Source organism: Phocoena sinus, chromosome 20, assembly GCF_008692025.1.
Source record: "Phocoena sinus isolate mPhoSin1 chromosome 20, mPhoSin1.pri, whole genome shotgun sequence".
Taxonomy (NCBI): Eukaryota; Metazoa; Chordata; class Mammalia; order Artiodactyla; family Phocoenidae; genus Phocoena; species Phocoena sinus.
The window spans coordinates 6,051,053-6,063,240 of record NC_045782.1 but is presented as its reverse complement, the minus strand read 5'-3'; the positions used below and the strand labels follow the sequence as shown (position 1 = coordinate 6,063,240).

At 44.6% G+C, this 12,188-nt stretch overlaps 1 long non-coding RNA gene across 1 annotated transcript; it reads left to right on the top strand.

Annotated features, from left to right (window-relative positions):
- The first annotated feature begins 2,428 nt into the window (after positions 1–2,428).
- LOC116745529 lies at positions 2,429–11,692 on the top strand. Its single transcript, XR_004347450.1, has 2 exons — positions 2,429–3,429; positions 9,413–11,692. It is a non-coding gene; the product is annotated as an uncharacterized LOC116745529 (long non-coding RNA).
- The last annotated feature ends 496 nt before the right edge of the window (positions 11,693–12,188 follow it).

The following is a 12,188-nucleotide window of genomic DNA, read 5'->3' as shown; positions in this document are numbered from 1 at the left end:
ATTTAAGATGAGGAGGGGACTTTTATTTATTTATTTATTTTTTTTTTTTCGGTACGTGGGGTTCTCACTGTCATGGTCTCTCCTGTTGCGGAGCATAGGCTCCAGACGCGCAGGCTCAGCGGCCATGGCTCACGGGCCCAGCCGCTCCACGGCATGTGGGATCTTCCCGGACCAGGGCACGAACCCATGTCCTCTGCATCGGCAGGCGGACCCTCAACCACTGCGCCACCAGGGAAGCCCAAGGAGGGAACTTTTAAAAAGGGGTATTATGCAGCTTCATCCTTTTCTGTACTTCAGTGCAGAGAGAAGAACCCCAAAGAAAGGAGTGTATGGCAGTTACCAATAAAGAAAAAATAAATAAAGGCAAATCAATCAATCACTGACAGTTACAGATTATAAAATAAGGAGTGATCTGGGGATGATTGGGTATGCTTTAAAATAATCCTTGGGGAAATGCTCCTGTAAGAGGTACCTGAGAACAATGAGGAGAGAAGGCTTACGTCAGGGAGAAGAGGACTCATAGGTCGCTCAATTCAGCCGAGGGAATAAATGAGCCCCCAAATGGATCACCTCCATAGGAGAAACATCACAGAAAATGAAAATGGGAAAGGATCAGGCTAAAATTTGTTATGTCAAGCAGGTTTTATCTCTATTTCCAAGTCTGATCAATTGGTAGTGGCTCCCTGGAGCACTTTGTCAAGAGAGATTGCGAAGCCATTTCTAAGCTTAGAGGGGATGTGCGTGATTGATTAGTTATGTCTGCCATGGGCGGAGGAGGAGGAGGAGGAGGAGGGAGAGAATCAGATGCATCCTTGCAATTTCTGCTTAGTCAGTGATTGTGAAGTTATACAAGTTCCACTGCAGTAGAAAGACTTGGTCATTCCCACTAAGTATCATCTCTTTCCTGCTATTTCCAATCAGGAAAGGGTTTTCCATGTGAACAATAATTTAAACTCATTGAGATATTATGTTTACGCTGCTAAAGATGGTTGCTATGCCAGAACATCTCAAATACTTCCCTGGTGGAAATCCAGACCTGCTGTCCTTGTGCATTCTGCATCACAGACTTTCTTAGCTGGGTCTTCCATACTCCTTGCTTTGCCCAATTTTACAAGAGAGAAGGAAGGGCAGTAAGCAGCTGTGCCTCTTTCCTGTTCCACTCAAGGCCTCAACTGCCAGGCATTTCCATTCCTGCTGCAGCAATCTCAAGTTTTCAAACACAAAACAATGAGCTGTACTTCATAAAACGTCTGGTGGGCCGGCCTTCAAAGAACAAACTCTATATAAGTACCAAATTAAAAAACAAAAGATTGGTGTGCTTATATGTAATTGAGAGGCTCATTGCCAATCAGCCATGTCTGTTCATTCAAGTGAGTGCCTGTCAACACTTTGTTGGCCTCATTTGACTTACTGCATGTATGTGAAAGAAAGAAATTGCACTACAGAATACTTTTAAAGAAATTCAGATTTTTCTCCAGTTTAGATTTCCCATTCTTTAGTAAATTTTTTTTTGGTAGCTTCCTTGTCTACCTCACCACCACCACCCCCTTACTTCTTTCTTTCTAACAGCTCCCAATTTTGGTTGGGGATGCATGTTGGTCTAGGGAAGCTGATTTTACCCCAGTTATATAGAGAAAGCATATGACTGACCAATCAGAGCATTTGTTCTGCCTGACCACAGTGATTGGCTCAATGTTGGGCATGTGACTGTAGCCATCCAATTAGAGTGATACCTAGGACTTTTGCTGGGAATAAAGACGGCATCTCTTTTATTGGTGGGAGCTGTGTAGCTCTTGAAAGTGATCCTAGAGTGAAGAAGAGAGCCAGCCTTAGGAGAAGACAACTCTGAAGAGAACATTGTGAAAAACAAAAAAAGCCCTTGGTGACATTATTCAGCTGCTCTACCTGTGGATTTTTCAGGCAAATGAATCAGTGTATCTTCTCTGTTGTTAAAGCCAGTGTTAATTAGCGTTTTGCTTCTCTGGTCCTTGTAATGCTAGCTGATACACCCAGTCAATCTGAATCAGGAGAATCCATTTCATCGGCACTCTCTTTGTTTTTTATGACTCAACTTTTCCTTTTCTAATTTTTTTTGTGACCGAGATTTGGGAAGCTGGGTAATAAACAGCTGATAACGATTGGGATGAAAATCTCAGTCATGTTCCAAGGGATGCTTTGGAAAAGAATATGCATCTTCTGAATAAATACCATTTACATGACGCTAACAGGAAGGGAACGAGAAATAGGCTGGTTTTGTTGTAGAGGAAAATGCCTGTGTACTATGGGGAGGAATTAATTATGCAAAACAGTGAAATATGTGCAGACAAATGCTAATTTGTCAACCTGTAAACTGAGCTTCCTAAATCTTAGTTTGCAATAAATTGAGTCATTTTCAAATATATTAGGCAAATGAGCTGAAACCCTAATATAATATATGTATTTAATCCTGATGCCCATGCACGTACTACTTTCCATGGGATACGAACCGTCTGACCTCCGGGGCCAGATTTTATTACATCTTCTGTAAATACATCAGTGAATATTTCAGTTTCTTGTTTCTGCCACAGTAACAGCATAGCTGCTCAGAGACTAAAACGGGATAATGAAACTGAATCACAGATTTACACATGTGAGGGGGATGCAGAGAAGAGTCTATCCAGCTAGCTTTCCAGGCAGCCCTGGAAGTGGGCACAGTGACCTTTGATCTAATACGCCTTTAGGAATTTCCCTTGCAGATCAGAGCAGAAAATATAGCAAGCTCCCTGAAGACAGTTTAAGAAGGAGTAACTAGAGACAAACTACTCCTGGGCAAATAGCTTCAGAGTCGCGTACAAAAGTGAAAGATGCAGGAGAGGAATGGATAGAGACTACGACAGGAAGCTGTTGGTTTGGAATTGCCTTTGTTCATCTCAGTATGCAGTTAGCCATGTCTGGATGTCATGGCCTAGACCCAGATGCTGGGCAAGGGTTGGGACTCTAACACTTCTTGCTTCCAGCCTCAGGAGAGCTACAGAGCCCCCCGTGGAATTGGGTTAGCCCTGCAGGAAGGACAAAGCAGCCCTGGAAGTTTGAGTGTTCCTCTTGGAGCCTTCCCTGGTTGTTTAGACACTCCAGTGGTAAAGGAGAAATTAACAGATATCTCAGAAATACCATTGGAGGACATCATGGAGAAGACGTGATCGCTGGTGAACCTGCAAGCTGGACCCTGGCAATCAGAGGCTCCTTGCCCCTCCTGTCCCTGGAATGTACGTTCTGACCACCGTTCCCACAGCGGGAGCCATATTCAAGGACTCAGCCTTGAGAGAGTCATGTGTTGCCAAGACCATCTGGACGGCGTACGTGACCGAACCCAGTTAAGGCCTCTACATAAACGTTTAAGATTCTGGCGGGCAGGTGCAGAGGCCTGCTCGTCCCAGACAAGCCTTGTATGTAAGTTTCCTTGCTTATTCAACCTGCCATTAACCAGTGTGGAGCAGTCTGCCTCTTTCTTGGGTCTCTCCTTGCCCTCTGTGTATGGGGGTAGTTTGGGATTTCAACAGGGGGAACTCCTGAGTTTGCAGAGCAACAAATGTACTTGATGAAGTGATCTCGGGTAGGAGTAATTTCAGTGTTAAAAATGAAACAGGAGGAAGAAATACAGCAAGGGCTCTTAACTCCTCTCTGTTCCCTTGCCAACATGGTTCTGGGAACAGGTCTGGTGAGAGAAGTCACTGGACACTAGGTGTCCTAATTGCATTACTTTAGGTGAAAAGACCTTTTTCCTCTTTCAGATGCAGCTCCGCCTGATGCCACAGTCACCAACTCACTCACAGTCACCAACTCACTCCCTACCACCCCCCCCACACACACCCTGCCGCCAACAAAGGCTCCCATCTCCCCCTTCCTGTGCAGACAGTATGAGTGCAGTGCCCATCACCTAGGAAAGCCATGCAGGGGCAGGAAGAAACTTGCAGGGGGTGTGAAGGCCCCTTGGACCTCGAAAAACTCTGGTCATCATTTATATTTAGAAAAGGATATTTTTCAGAGCTTCTCTTTTCAAAAAATATATTTTATTTTTGAATAAGCAATTAATGCACATGGTTTAACCTCCAAGTTTTGAAATGATGCACAAAGAAAAAAAAAAAGTCTCCCTTCCACCCCTGATCCTCAGCAAAAACCTTCCCTTTCCAGAGGCAACCCAATGTTATTGGTCTTTTCTGTAGTCTTCCTGTAGAATTTTAAGCATTTGCCATCAGTGACAAGCATATATGTAGTCCCATTGTTATAGAAATGGCAACATGTTGCACATATTCTTCTGCATTGCTTTTTTCATTTCCTGTTCATGAAGGTAATTTCACATCAGTATATAAAGCACTTCCTTATACTTTTTCATGGCTGAATACTATTCCACTCTATGAATGTACTATAATTTCTTTAACAACTTGCCAACAAATTGGCATGTAAGTTGCTTCCATTGTTTTGCCGTTCAAGCAAAAATGCTGTATCAGTGGAATAATGCAGTACGTAACCTTTTGAGATAGGCTTTTTATATGCAGTGTAATTCCCTTGAGATTCATCCAGCTTGTTGCATATCTATAATTAGCTCCTTTTTATTGGTGACCAGTAGTTCATGATATGGATGTGTACCATCACTTAAATATTTATCATTGAAGGACATTTGGTTTTTTAAATTTGGGGTTTACGAGTAAGTTACGAGTAAGTTATTACTCATAATAAGTAATATGAGTAAGTAACTTACGAGCAAGTTACGAGTAAGTTACTATGAACATTCATGTACAGGTGTTCATGTGAACATAGGTTCTCATTTCTCTGGGATAAATGCCTAAGAGTGCATTTCTGGGTCATTTGTAATTGTATGTTTACTTTTTAAAGAAACCGCCAACCTTTTCCAGAGTGGCTGCACCATTTTATATTCCAGCCAGCAGTGGATGCGTGGCCCAGTTTCTCTGCATCGTCTTCAGCATTTGGTGTGGTTACCATTCTTAATTTTAACTATTCTGATATGAATATAGTGGTATCTCACGGTGGTTTTAATTTGTGTTTCCCTAATGGCTAATGACGCTGAACACCTTTTAATGTGTTCATTTACCTTCTGGAGATCCTCTTCAGTGAAACGCCTGTTCATGTATTTTGCCCATTTTCAAATTGGATTTTTTGCTTTTTGCTGTTGAGTTTTGAGTTTCTCTGTATATTCTAGATACCACTCCTTTGTCAGATATGTGCTTTGCACATATTTTCTTCCAGTCTTTAGCTTGTCATTTTATTTTCTTACGAGTGGCTTTCACAGAGCAGAAGTTAATTTTTATAAGATCCAACTGATCCGTTGTGGGTTTTTTTAATTTAGAAAAAAAATCAAGAAATGTGACATGTATACTACCCCAATGTGATGGTTGAAAAGTGCACATTCTGTAGGAAAGTGTCAATAGAAATTGAGAACTGTAAGTGCCGTGATAGTGGAATGGAAACAGGCCTGAGATGGCTCACCAGGGCCATATAGTTCTTCCCATTTTACAGATTAAGGACACTGTACCTTGCCTTCACTTTTAGTTCAAAGACCTCTTCATGATCCCACAGTGAACAAATTTCTGTGTGTATTTAGGCAGCATGATATAATCGGTCACATAATTATTCTGGTTGTTTTTACCATTTAGAAGACATGTGAAACCTTACCAATTCTCCAAGCCAATGGCATCTTTCCTTCTTTTGAACTCACTTCCAACCTGCTTTTTAAGAAAATAGCACCTAACATTTTCCCATTAAAATTATTTATGATGTGATGTGATAAGTAAGTATGGACTCCAAAGGCACCCCAGCTGTCCTATCCCAGCCTCAGCAACTGTGGATACACGAAGGTTTCAAGATACACAAATTGAGCACATGGAATTTTTAAAAGATGAAAGGCCTTACAGAGATATTAACATATAATGGCATTTGATTATATGTCGAGAGAAAGGCCTTTCTTGAAGAGAGAATGTTATATGGAATCAGGATGGTCTTGGATCATTCAAGGTCACTAGAGCCCCCAGCCTGAGGTCTGAGCCTGTCTCTTGTTCTACAGGAAAAGTGGGTACCTGCAATCCAAGCCAGCAGTGCTCGTTTTGTTTCTAGACTGGCCTCTGTTGGTTCTTGCTTTGGCAAAAAGCTGAGCCTTTGGTGCACCTTCTTCTCCATGCCCAGGGTCTGGGAAGGCTCTGGAGGAAGCCACCTCTAAGAGTGGAGCTCTCCCCCATCATGCTGTGTGATTATCAACTTAGCTCAGGCAGAAGCATCCTGCCTACTTGGCAAATCCTGAAAGGATGGCTGGGAGGGTACAGTGCCCCTGGTGAGCCGTCTCAAGCCTGTTTCCATTCCACTATCATGGCAGCTCTGCGGGAGCCTTGTTAAGAAGCAGAGATGTGCACTCTGTCCTGGCCCTGCAATGCCACCAGGAGATTTTGAGTGCCAAGGCTGCTGGCAGAGCTGTCCTACAGAGTGGGGTTGCCCAGACCAAGAACCCTTAGACTGGGGAGAGGCCACCAAAGACTGAGCTGTCCAAAATGCCTGTCCCAGGGAAGGCGTTAGGAGAGGTTGCTGGGGAAACACCTGGGGAAAGAGCCAGAGGTCTCTGCACCTCTTATTCCAGGAAGAGGACATCTCTGAGGACAGAATTGGATGGGCCCAGCCCACCCCGCAAGGCTGCCATGATTTGTGGCCCAGGAAACACAACAGAAGGTCAGCAATCACCCCTCCCCACTTTTGTGATAAAGGGAAGGATCCATGACTTGGATGCACTCCCATGTGCCCCAAGGAACCCACAGCACGTTGCTGGCATGATCCCATCTCCGGAAGCCCTGCAGGTGTTCGATGCTGATGCCTGTGGCTGAAACTCAGGGTCTTTTCTTTCCTGGCCGGGCTGGGACCCAGGCCCATCACCACTGCCTTGGCCTCCTCTCCACTCCTGCTGACGCTGCATTCCTCCCTGTGTCTTTGCTGCATCTGCCACCTGGCCTGGCTCCTGGCCGAGCCTGTCCAGCTTCACCGTCTGCCATGTGGGCACCTCACCCTCCTCCCAGCAGGCCGTGTGTCTCCGGAGACAGTGTCCAAACCCCAGGGGGTCAAGGGCACTTCAGGGAAGCAAGCCAGCCCTGCTGGCAGCCCAACCAGTGCCTCCACCTTCCTAGCTGGGCAGCGATGCCTTGTGTTGCCTTAATTCTGTGTATTATAATTATAGAGAGACGGTCTAGAAGGGGAAATCAAGCTGCTTGTTTAAGAGTCTCTGTCCCCATCCTGTTTCCTCTTTTCTCTCTGCTTCAAGTCCCCATAGTCATTCATGTCAGAAAGAGGGAGTTTTTCTTTCGCTTCTTTCCTACCTGCCCAGACTTCCTTTACTTAAAGCTCTCGGAGCTGGCTGGCTGTGTTAAGTGAGAACTAGGGAATTTAGAACATCAGTCCTTTCCCAGAAGTGCCCCTCTCTCAACCCTGCGCATACTTCGCTCAGCTCTCTATTTTGAAGCTCAGAAGCTTTCTCTTTGCCTCCCTCCCCAAACAGTCCCTATGCCTTTCCTCCCGATGGGACCAGCCCCCTCTCTTCCCCAGGTGGGTTAATGCCTTGAGCCTATCAGGGAATAGGTCATGGACGCAGACGGACAAAAGGGAAAAGCACATTAATATTTTAAAATCTTGTCATTATTACACGAGAAAAAGAGACTCTCTTCCACCAGCACACACACACACACACACACACACACACACACACACACACACACACACACACGCCTCCCTGTTCTCTGTCTTGCTGAACCCTCTGGGGCCTTTAGAGATCAGGATGAAAAAACCTCGAATAGGGTTGCCAAGGAAAACCTCAGGTACTTTAATTGGGACAAGGAGGGGGGTGTCTATGCTCCTGGGGATGTTGTGTTTCTCAATCTAGGTTCTACTAATAAAAAGTATAGACGGGTGTCCATGGCAGGAAGTCTTGGTCAGGGCAGACCGCTCTCCTGGGACTATGCAGACACGTGCCTGTAACCAGGATCTGCTCAAAGACTATGGCTTTGCCTGCAGGGGCCTGCTTCTCCCATCCCTCCTGGACCTGAGGACCCTGGTCATCTTTCTACACAACTCCCTCACCCGGGATCCTTCCTCCAGTTTTGCACTCCCCACCGCCTCCTGCTTCTCTTGGTGATGGCTGTCCCTTGTTCATTTCCCTGGTCCAGCCTGGATCCATCAGTGAGGACATCTGCGTGCTTTCCCCAGGCCCAGCCTTTCTCTTGCGTTCTGATTATTCCATTTTGACAAGAGCCATCTTGGCCCGTCCACATTCCAAGCATTGCCTGGAATTTTATCACCAGCCCAGGCTAAGTGACAGGTGGAAAAGAATGGGAGGAGACGGGGAGCCACGCGGCAGTCAGTGATTGTCAGCCGTACCGTTTTGAATAAGACTGTCCTGAATTTCAGTATCTTTTTAAAAACGTACCTGTTCTCTGGGAAAATAGGCAGCAAACCCCAAACAGCGTTTGCCTTCGTATTTGGGAAGGAGGAGGTATAGGTGGGTCTGGGGAGGAGGTGGTATGCTTGTTACAGACCTTTAGCCTCATCTGTAATGTTTTAGTTTTTCTTAAAGAAGAATGTATTAACACACTATTTGGGAAATTTAAAGATAACAATAAATTTGGTAATTAAAAAACATTTTTTTATTGAAGTATAATATAGTTGATTTACCATGTCATGTTAGTTTCAGGTGTACAGCACAGTGATTCATTTATATATATATATATATATATATATATACCTTTTCAGATTCTTTTCCCTTATAGGTTATTACAAAATATTCAGTATAATTCCCTGTGCTATACAGTAGGTCCCTTGTTGGTTATCTATTGTATATATAGTGGTGTTTATATGTTAATCCCAACCTCCTAATTTATCCCTCCCCCACCCCCTTTCCCCTTTGGTAACCATAAATTTGTTTTCCATTTGTCTCAGTTTTTTAGATTCCACATATAGGTGACATCATATGATATTGGTCTTTCTCTGTCTGACTTACTTCACTTAGTATGGCAATCTCTGGGTCCATCCATGTTGCTGCAAATGGCATTATTTCATTCTTTTTATGGCTGAGTAATATTCCATTGTATATATGTACCACATGTTCTTTATCCATTCATCTGTCGATGGACATTTAAGTTGCTTCCATGTCTTGGCCATTGTGAATAGTGCTACAATGAATATTGGGGTGCATGTATCTTTTCAAATTATGGTTTTCTCCAGATATATGCCCAGGAGAAATTTAAAGATAAAAAACAATAAGCTTAGTAATTTTTTGGAAAATTAAAAAAAATGGATAACAGGCACAGAATCTATGTATATAACGTAATATGTGGATGTTGGTGTATATACTAAAGATAATGCACTGTCTGATGTGATCTGTTCACAGGCTAATCTTGCCTGCACTGGACCGGGACCATATCCTGAATCCCTTTGCATCTCTAGCATGAACCACGGACACTGGGCTGCATTGGCCCTCAAGAACAGTTTGTTGAGCCACAGGTAAAGGAAATCGTCAGCTTTCTTAGGGGTGGTGATCTGAAGAGTGGGAGCAAGGAAGGGACGACTGGGCTGAAGTGAAGACAGAGGACCCGGCTCTCGCTGTGATCCCTGTGTTTCCTGGACGTGAATGGCAAGGTGTTTGGGTGCTAATTTCTTGCCCCCTATGCTCCCTGTAAGCTGGCCCCCCGTGTGACTGCAGGGAACACCTTGGCAAAGAGCCTTCTTCAAAGTATCTCAGCATGATGGGGAGCGGGCACCGCTGCCAGTCACGGAGGACATGTGTTTTCCGGAACCACCGAGTTCCAACCAGTAGCCTCGCCGAGTTCTGGCAATCTGCGTGTGAACTGTGCCCTACTCCAAAGTGTACCCAGATTGGGGGCGGGGGGCGGTCACCCCCTCCTTTGAAACTGCTGTTCCTCTCCATTTGCCGCTGCAGATGCCAACACAATTCTTGTTGCATTAACTTGGCTGGGAGAGTGAGGAAATGGCAGCAGCATTAATTAAAAATAATGTGCCACCCAGGAGGTAGCTTGAGCTCACTCCCTCTCTTCGTATTCCTCTCGATTCCTTTCCTTCCAGCTTGCGGCTGACGCGCTATAGGTGCCAGGGAGGGGAACCCGCGATGTTCAGTAGAGAGATGACAGAAGAGTGAGAGATTGTAGAGAGAGGGGCTCCAAATGTGATGAAAATGTTCAGTCTTAGAGGTATCTGTAAGGCAGATTTTTGAAGGCGCTAAAAAGAATAGTAAAAAAATCAGGGGGAAAGAATTGGATTCCTAAAGTTAGGGGGACAAGGGAAGGATTGGCAGAAAGTGGTACAAGTGGGTGCTTTTCAAAAACAATAAAGAGAAGAAATACCATTCTACAGGAAAAAGGACCAGGTCTCTGGAGAAATGGCTGAGCCGGTGGTTGGGGCAGGAGGTGTGTAACTCTGTAAGAAGTTCTTATAGCGCTGAAAAGTAAAGCAGTGTTCAAAGACAAATAACCTAAAGCCCCAACGGCGGTGTGTTTGCCAAATGGACACAAGAACCAACTGAAAGAGCTCGTGACGGGCAAAGCTGGGGCAACTTGAACAAGAAAATGAACGATACAGTGTCGGATGATAGCCCAAAGTATAAGTATCCGTGAGTCCATACTGATGGAAATGAATGATTGAATATGCAGAAGAATTCCGAATAATTGAGGTTTGTGCACCCGTTTCACGGAGGTGGAGAGTAAATCCCCACTCCTTACCTGTGACCTGTGCTCGGTGACTTCCTTCCAAAGAGTACGGTATGCATAACTTTATAGCGGAGAAGTCTGACAAAACACTGCCTCGGCAGCGGTTGTCGAGGTCAACGTCAGTATGGTTAAATCACATTAATAGCTTGTATCCTTGATGTGATGAGACTGGTCCCTCACCTCGGGGGCCTTCCTGCCCCAAACCCTTAACTCCAGTCTACCCATGAGAAATACCATCAGAGAAACCCAAGTGGAAGGGCATTCTACAGAATACCTGGCCCATACTCCCCCGATCTGTCAAAGTCATCAAGAACAAGAAATGTCTGGGAACGTGTCACAGACCAGAGGGGCCTAAGGAGACGTGATGGCTAAACGTAACGTGATATCCTAGGTGCGGTCCTGGAACAGAAAAAAGGACATCAGGGAGAAAACTAAAGATATCTCAATAGAGGTTGGACCTTTGTTAACAATAAAGTATTCGTATCGCTGCTTGGAACCATCAGCGTCCACTACGGTGTGAAAGTGGGTCCAGACTGAAAAGAAAAACCCTTACAATTGCCATCCCAGCCCAGAAGCTTCGCAATCACCTTCACAGCCATGCTTACGTTGTAAAAAATTATGGCTGTTGCAAGCTGTGGTTTTTCAATTTAACGCTGTTCTAAATGCCTGTAATTTCAGGTAGTCTCCTCTGGAAGTGAAAGCAATATTTTCAGCCTTCCAATGTGTTTGTTCTAGGCTTGTGGACAGAGTAGGATGAGTGAGCCGTAGAAGGAAAGAAGCAAATTTGGGGAAGGATCCATGGAGTTGACATATGCATTATTCAAAATTAAACAATCCTCGTAAACCCATGTGTCCCCCCTGCTGCCCCCTACAAAGTGTGTTATTTCTTTTCCTGAATAACATTTTCCTCTTAATGCTGAATTAATAAAGTTATTTTCATTTCATTATGCCTGGCTTTCAGGGTACTTTCTAATAAATTCAGTCTTTATCAGATAGAAGCCTCCTTCTGTTTCACATTTTGTCTCCTGCGTGGCCTTTTGTTTCCTAATCAATATCACAACTTCTAAATGAAGCGAGGAAAGGATTTTGTTGTCTCAAACCCCACTCAGCGTGTGAGCGAATCAGAAGCGAGCTGGGGCTGCCACCTCTTCCTTCGTTGTGTTCACCAATTAAAAGGTGTTACTCTCTTGGTAATAAAGTGTCACCTTGTCCCTCCAGGTCCTCACTGCGGCCTCTTTTGATCTCATTCCTTGTTTAATTTGCCAGCTGGCATCCCTGTGGTCTCAGATTCCAAAATTGTCCAGGGCCCCCACTTAGGTCAAAGCCCTTCTCTGTTGGAGGGAAAACGTTGAGCCCTTCCATCCTTTACTCCTAGCTGGCTGTCGCTGGAGCTGATCACACAGTCAACTGCCACACAGAGCTAACTTCAGAAACTTCTTAAAA